The sequence below is a fragment of the Pogona vitticeps genome, chromosome 1, assembly GCF_051106095.1.
Source record: "Pogona vitticeps strain Pit_001003342236 chromosome 1, PviZW2.1, whole genome shotgun sequence".
Taxonomy (NCBI): Eukaryota; Metazoa; Chordata; class Lepidosauria; order Squamata; family Agamidae; genus Pogona; species Pogona vitticeps.
The window spans coordinates 7,515,823-7,522,458 of record NC_135783.1 but is presented as its reverse complement, the minus strand read 5'-3'; the positions used below and the strand labels follow the sequence as shown (position 1 = coordinate 7,522,458).

The 6,636-nt window shown below is 42.4% G+C and overlaps 1 long non-coding RNA gene across 1 annotated transcript; it reads left to right on the top strand.

The window, feature by feature from the left end:
• Positions 1-562: 562 nt before the first annotated feature.
• Positions 563-3,395, top strand: LOC144584880 (uncharacterized). Its single transcript, XR_013539360.1, has 3 exons — positions 563-671; positions 1,871-2,038; positions 3,053-3,395. It is a non-coding gene; the product is annotated as an uncharacterized LOC144584880 (long non-coding RNA).
• Positions 3,396-6,636: the final 3,241 nt, after the last annotated feature.

Below are 6,636 nucleotides of genomic sequence, written 5' to 3'. Positions count from 1 at the left end.
GGCAGGAGGGGGTTGTTGTTTAATTGTTCAGTCATGTCCGACTCTTCGTGACCCCATGGACCAGAGCACGCCAGGCCCTCCTCTCTTCCACTGCCTCCCGGAGTTGGGTCAAATTCATGTTGGTCACTTTGATGACACTGTCCAACCACCTTGTCCTCTGTTTTCCCCTTCTCCTCTTGCCTTCACACTTTCCCAACATCAGGGTGTTTTCCAGGGAGTCTTCTCTTCTCATGAGATGGCCAAAGTCTTGGAGCCTCAGCTTCAGGATCTGTCCTCCCAGTGAGGAGGGGAGTACATTTCCTTAATTGTCTAGTGTTACCTTATGAAAGAGGAAATCCTGGTATCAAAAGAGAGGTCAACAAACAGACGGTTTATGAGTACATTGGTCTTTTTATTTAATTCAACATTTCCTCATAAATCCTTTCCCAATAATCTAGGGCCAATTTGCATGGTAATTAAGATTGCCCACATGCAGCAGGAAAGTTATGTGGAAAGCTGCCAAGATGTCCACACCCTGTTGCAACGGCTGTTTCTCTGTCTTATAAATAGTAGGAGCTTTGGGTCACCTCCTTGTCTTACCACCTCCTGAGACATCCAATCCTACCTTTCAGCCATGAAGCTCTTGGCCATCCTCTCAGCTGTTCTCTTCTTTGTCCTGATGGCTGCTTCAGGTAAGAGGTTTGCTTGGACTAGATGGTACATTACTTCAGGATTAACGTGCAGTTTAAGACCCCGGTCCTTTTGATTTCCCTCCTTTTGTTTTAATATAATCAAGTCCAGCCCTCCTCCAAATTGGGTTCTGTGGGAATGCTGAAAATGTTAATAATAGAAACACAGAGTCATAGAATAGTGAAGTTGGAAGGGACCAACTCCATTCTCAATGCAGGGAATAGTTAAACACTAGTGTAACACATTATTTTTAGCCCTAAAAATCTTCATCAAGTGGGAAGGAAATGAAAGCAATTTAATTTAATTCAATCTCATCTTAACTGCGCATGACAACCTTAATGTAGGGTGTGATGGATTCTAAACTCTTTCTCAGTAGGTATTTTTGGCTCTTCGCATCCCCTAGAAGAAGCAGGACGGTCAGGTGGACTTCCATTTCCTTGTTAGGGAGGCCCTAATCTGGTGCAGGCATCTCTTCTTGCAAGGTCTCACCTTTCTACACCCTATGGATTTCTTTTATATATCTTGAATTCCCCCTAACCCATCCTCTGTTTTTTCATGGACTCAGTTTTCACAGCTTCATAGAACATTGGAGTTGGAAGGAATCCTAGAAAGCCCCTAAATTAAACTTCTGCCAAACGAGGAACCAAGAGCTGAGGCACCCTGAGAGATGGCCATCCCTCCTCTGCTCACAAATGTTCCATCAGTTTCCAAGATAAGCCATTTAGCTGAAGAAAAGCTCTTATTATCAGAAAGGTCTTCCTATTCTTACCCAAGACCTCCTTTCTTGCAATTTGAATTCCTTGAGGGAAATCCTATTACATGCTTACACAAAGTGTAACTTTGGGATGAGAATGGCTGTAAGTTAAGGAATATTCCTAGATATTACTTGTTGCACACTGAGCATGAAACAGAGAATGCTGCCAATGATTTCTAAACTTAGAGCAACAACGCTGTTTGCATAACTACAATAGGATGTGAGTGATGGGTTCATGTCCTCCCCTCTGGAAAAGCAACCAACCAGTGTGTTGCCCCTCCCATGCAAGATCTGAAGATGACTCTCATACATTATCTCTCAAAATCCATCTTAGATTTGGCTTGATCCAGAGCTTTCCACTTGAGTTCAGTATCAGAGCAAGTCATGATGGTAGCAACGGTGGCTCTTGAACATGGAATGACCATGTTGTTCTCTCTTTTCTTCTAGCAGTATATGGTCAGCCATCATCAAGCTCTGGATGTCACGCTGCTGGAGGCTACTGTTACTTTATTGATTGTCCAGGAGGGACAAGACAAATTGGGAACTGTGGCTCACTTAGACATCCTTGCTGCAAATGACAAGTAAGATCTACTTGGAAAGGTTCTTTCCGGGAAGGTAGTTTCCTTAATTAATATCCATATAAGTGCATCCATGTAGCTATTGACTTCTGCAGTCTGCTTCATCTCTTGAAAAGGCTTTTCATTGCATTTTAAAAGTGTATTGGGGGAGGAAAAGAGAGGCAGACAATGCAGGGTGGTGTTATAATCATGATTAGGCTTGGTATATGATGAAAATATTTCCAGACAAAGGACAAGAAAATAAATTTTGCTTAGTGTTGGCGTGAACAGAGTTGACATGAATACACAGCTATAAAGGTAAGATTTCCCGGCCCATGAATGACAGGTGAGAGGAATGTATCTTTCCAACATGGAAGTACGGGTCTTTTCGCTACAAGGAAATCTTTTAAGATCACTGGGCTCATGATGAAGGGGGTGTCAGCCTGCAGAATCTTAGGGGAAATCAAATTAGTTGATCTTCAAGCTGCCACTGTTATTTCTGCAAATAATGAGAAGACAAAGCTCACTGGAAATCAACACCACCAGTGGTGGGATTTGAAACATATGACTTGAATCTGTAGCCCCCATGTGTAAACTTAGGGCTCACACACATGAGAAAGGAACCCCAGTTGTACCAATTCATTTTTATCTGGTCATGTGATATCTATCTATCTATCTATCTATCTATCTATCTATCTATCTATCTATCTATCTATCTATCTATCTATCTATCTATCTATCTATCTATCTATCTATCCATCTATCCATCTATCCATCTATCCATCCATCCATCCATCCATCCATCCATCCATCCATCCATCCATCCATCCATCCATCCATCCATCCATCCATCCATCCATCCATCCATCCATCCATCCATCCTGTGTCCATGAGATAATTTAGAAGTTGTCCTAGATTTACTTTCCCAATTGATATGTATGCCCCAGGTACTGGAATGAGCACAGATGGAAACGATTCTATATATGGTACATAAATCTCACTTCAGAAGTACTGATTATTTATATAATACAATACAAATACCGACTCTGAAAGTGTTTTTCTCTTCTTGTAGGTTGCTGATTATTCATGGTCGCTTTCTCAGAGGCACCGAGGGCAGCCTTTCTGCTGTACCGCCTGCTCACTCCCAGAATCAACGCTCATTTGAGCTCTCAACAGACTTCCAGGGCGTTTGTTGACCCAATCTTTCTGCTGTATCTCCACCTTAGCTCCCACGATCGACAGTCACTTGAGCTTTTCCCCCTCAGCTGATGCTCCCTGTACCGGATTCTCTTTCTCTCCTTACCCATTAAATAATCATGAATTTGAGGACTTGAATTTGTCACGTGTGCTTCTCCCCGAATCTGATTCTCTAACTCTCCTTTCCCATTAAATAAAAATGCATCTGAGGACCTGAATTTGTGAAGTGTGCTTCTGTCTTTTGGGGGAAATACTTGGTGGAGATTTGGAGGTGCACCGCTTAGGGCCAAGACGGATGTTCGCAGGACATTATTTATACTCCCGTTAACCCATTTCCTCTCCTGCCGCTGAGGGCTTGAGCACACAAGGCACATGTTCCATAGTGGTTGACATTTCTGCTCACACAACGCACTAACATTATCCAAACATTTATTAGTTGTAACTGTGTCCCCCCCCTTACACGGGGAGGCTTCTTTTTTTTCTGTTCCAGTGGTGTATCGATATATTCCTTAGCAGTGTGAAATGTGCGATTCACCCTATCAATTCTCTTTGAAAGCCTCCTCCCTGACATGTGGCTTCCCTGCTACAATTTTAAAAATCTTTTTCTCCAGTCAGTACCCTAGCCCTAACCCTAAACTTACTTCGAGGTTTTGCCAGAGGGAGGTGAGGGAAGGAGAGGGTTGGGGTCAGCCTCAGTCCTGAATCCTTGGAACGGAGAGGTGGCCTTGAAGTTGGAGGGAGGTTGGGCGTGGAGGGAAGCCACACCTCCGCCTGCGCCACGCCTGTGAGCAAATGTAGCTGCTTCTTCTTCTTGTGAGATGTGCTGGAATGAATTCAGCACATTTGGGTGGGGGGAGGAAGGAGGGACAGTGTGGCGACAGCAACAGCTACGTATCCCTGGGGAAGATCAGCAATGGCCCATATCGTCCTTGAAACAATAGAAATGTAGGTAATGGTAATACCGTTATTGGAACTTTAAGAAAGCAAAGCAAAGCAAACAAAGGAAACAAACCAAAACTAAGCAGCACACTTTGGATGATTTTCTATCTTCTTCAGGCTGCGCACCAGGTTCTTGTGGGTAGTTCCCAAATTCGATGCTTCTATGAAACTCCCAAAGCCTCGTGGGTGCATCAAGTGCCAGGGTGAGGTTCTGAGAGGGAAATGGGTGCAGTTTGTCCATAGAAGGCAAAGCCAGCCCCTCTCCCTCTGGGCAACGAGGTTGGGAGGGGGCGCAAAGCAGAAAGACCCTGGCGGCTGACATCATCCAGTCCTTTCCAGCCCATTTCTTTTGGCTCTTCCTTGGGAGAACAGGGCCTGCCTGGGGCTGTTATTCAATAAATGTGACTGGTCTTGAACAGAGGACTGAATCCTGTAGACCAGTGGTCCCCTACCTTGGGCCTCCAGATGTTCTTGGACTACAACTCCCAGAAGTCTTTACCACAAGCTCTGCTTGCCAGGATTTCTGGGAGTTTAAGTCCAAGAACATCTGGAGGCCCAAGGTTGGGGAACCACACTGTAGAAAATGTCCTGTACATCAGCTCTAGGATGTAATCTGAACATGACAGGAGCTATTGAACTATTAAAGGATGTTGAAGAGCTCTCGTAAAGTCTGGAGAAAAACTGGAAGAGGATTCCTGGCTGCTGTGAAATCAGTTGCCCACCAACCTTCTCGTCTTGAGGCGCAAGGGCTATAGGGCAAGGATTGTATAGATATCGTTCCTACTTTGGTAACCGGTGCATCAAAGCAGAGTGAACTCACATGAACTGCTCTAAATGTCATCCACTTTGCCTGAGAGGGAGGCTTTTCTCTGCCTTGCTGAGGCTTGTAAATGGAGAAGACGAAGGAAAAATTGAAAAAAGACAAATGTATGGTGGCACCTTAAAGTCTTGAATGTGAGCTTTTCTGGACAAGTCCAGTTCATCAGACTCTTCTTAAAGACCCCTCTACTGATTCCATCTCCTTGATTCCATCTATCATACTTGTAGAATCTATAGAAAGAAAGTAGAGTGTGTGAGATCATGTGATCAGTAGACCCTGTGATCAAGCCATTTCCAAACGAGTTTGAAGGTGAACTGAACTTCTTTTGGAATATTTCCTAATGTTAACACATCAGCTTTTGGATATTTGGAAGAGGTAAGGATGACAATTGGAGGGCCTGGTGTGCTCTGGTCCATGGGGCCACGAAAAGTCGGACACGACTAAATGACTAAATGACTAAATGACGATGACGAAGGATGAGAATAAATATCCAAAAGTTCCATGAGTGAATGCCAACCCAACAGTCAAGGAGGAAAAGGTAGCATCACCATCCTTTGAACTTTCCATCTGGAATATTTCATCATTTTTTTCTTCCTTTCAAAAACCCTTGCAAAAAGTTGTGTGGCTTCAACCAAGTTCTTCTGCAAACTGTATTGAGATCTGTCTTAACCGTTGGTCAGAATATTTCTGCTTTCTTGCTTTGTTGCAGACATCTGTGGCCCTTTGAAGAGGGATGGATGAAACAGTCGAGTTTGGTTTCTCATGGTTTCATCTTCCCTATTCACATTAATTTTGAATTTTTAAAAACAAAAAGTTGAAATAAACATACTGCTTTAGCTGTGCATTTCCCCTAAAATATGCCTTTTGGAAGCTCTCTTCCTTGTATGATCTTAATGTTTAATTCTATGGCTTGAGACTTTTGGGATGTGAAATGTAAAAGGTAACATTTCTGAGCTCTGGCTGGACTGCACTTTCTTTACAATATGCACATTTTTGCCCTTTTCTTCCTTTAGTGCATCTGCATTACAAAATTCAAAATAATAGGAAAACTGAACTACATCTGCGTTCTTGTTTACATATTGATTTGCAGTTTTAACAAATTGTTTTTGAAACGCAAGCATAATTAAATTCTTTGGTGTCTCTTTTGTTGTTATGTGCTGCCAAACCGCTGTTTCTCTACCAATGAAAAAAATTTAAAACTAGAAAAGGTAAAGAACTTCGCAGTTTCCTTTCAAGTAACCATGCAAAGGCCTGGAGATTTACTAAGACATACAGTTTTTGTGACAGAATCATCTTCTTTAAAGAATTAGGAAAGTCCATATCTTTTCGTTTTTCCAGTGACGCGTGCTTCTACTTCCATGATGCCTTTGAACTGAAAGGCTACATGTTCTGCTTGGGTGCTTGTTGTATATCGTTTTCATAAGGGCTTATTTAAAAATCCCACTCAGATGGCTTCCGATTTTTTACGAAATCTGTAGCCCAATTTGTCATGGTACCTTGATGACATGGGTCAAAACCATTCTAATTGAGGAATTAATGCAAGGAATAGATTAAAATCCCACCTGTAATATCAGTTAGCAAAATGACCATCATGGTAGAAAAAATTTGCAAAAAAGGGGAAAAATCAAAAAGAAAAAGAAGAAGGAAGGTTTCATAAACAAAATGTAAGTTTTGCACAAAAGTTTGTATTTTGCTCAAAA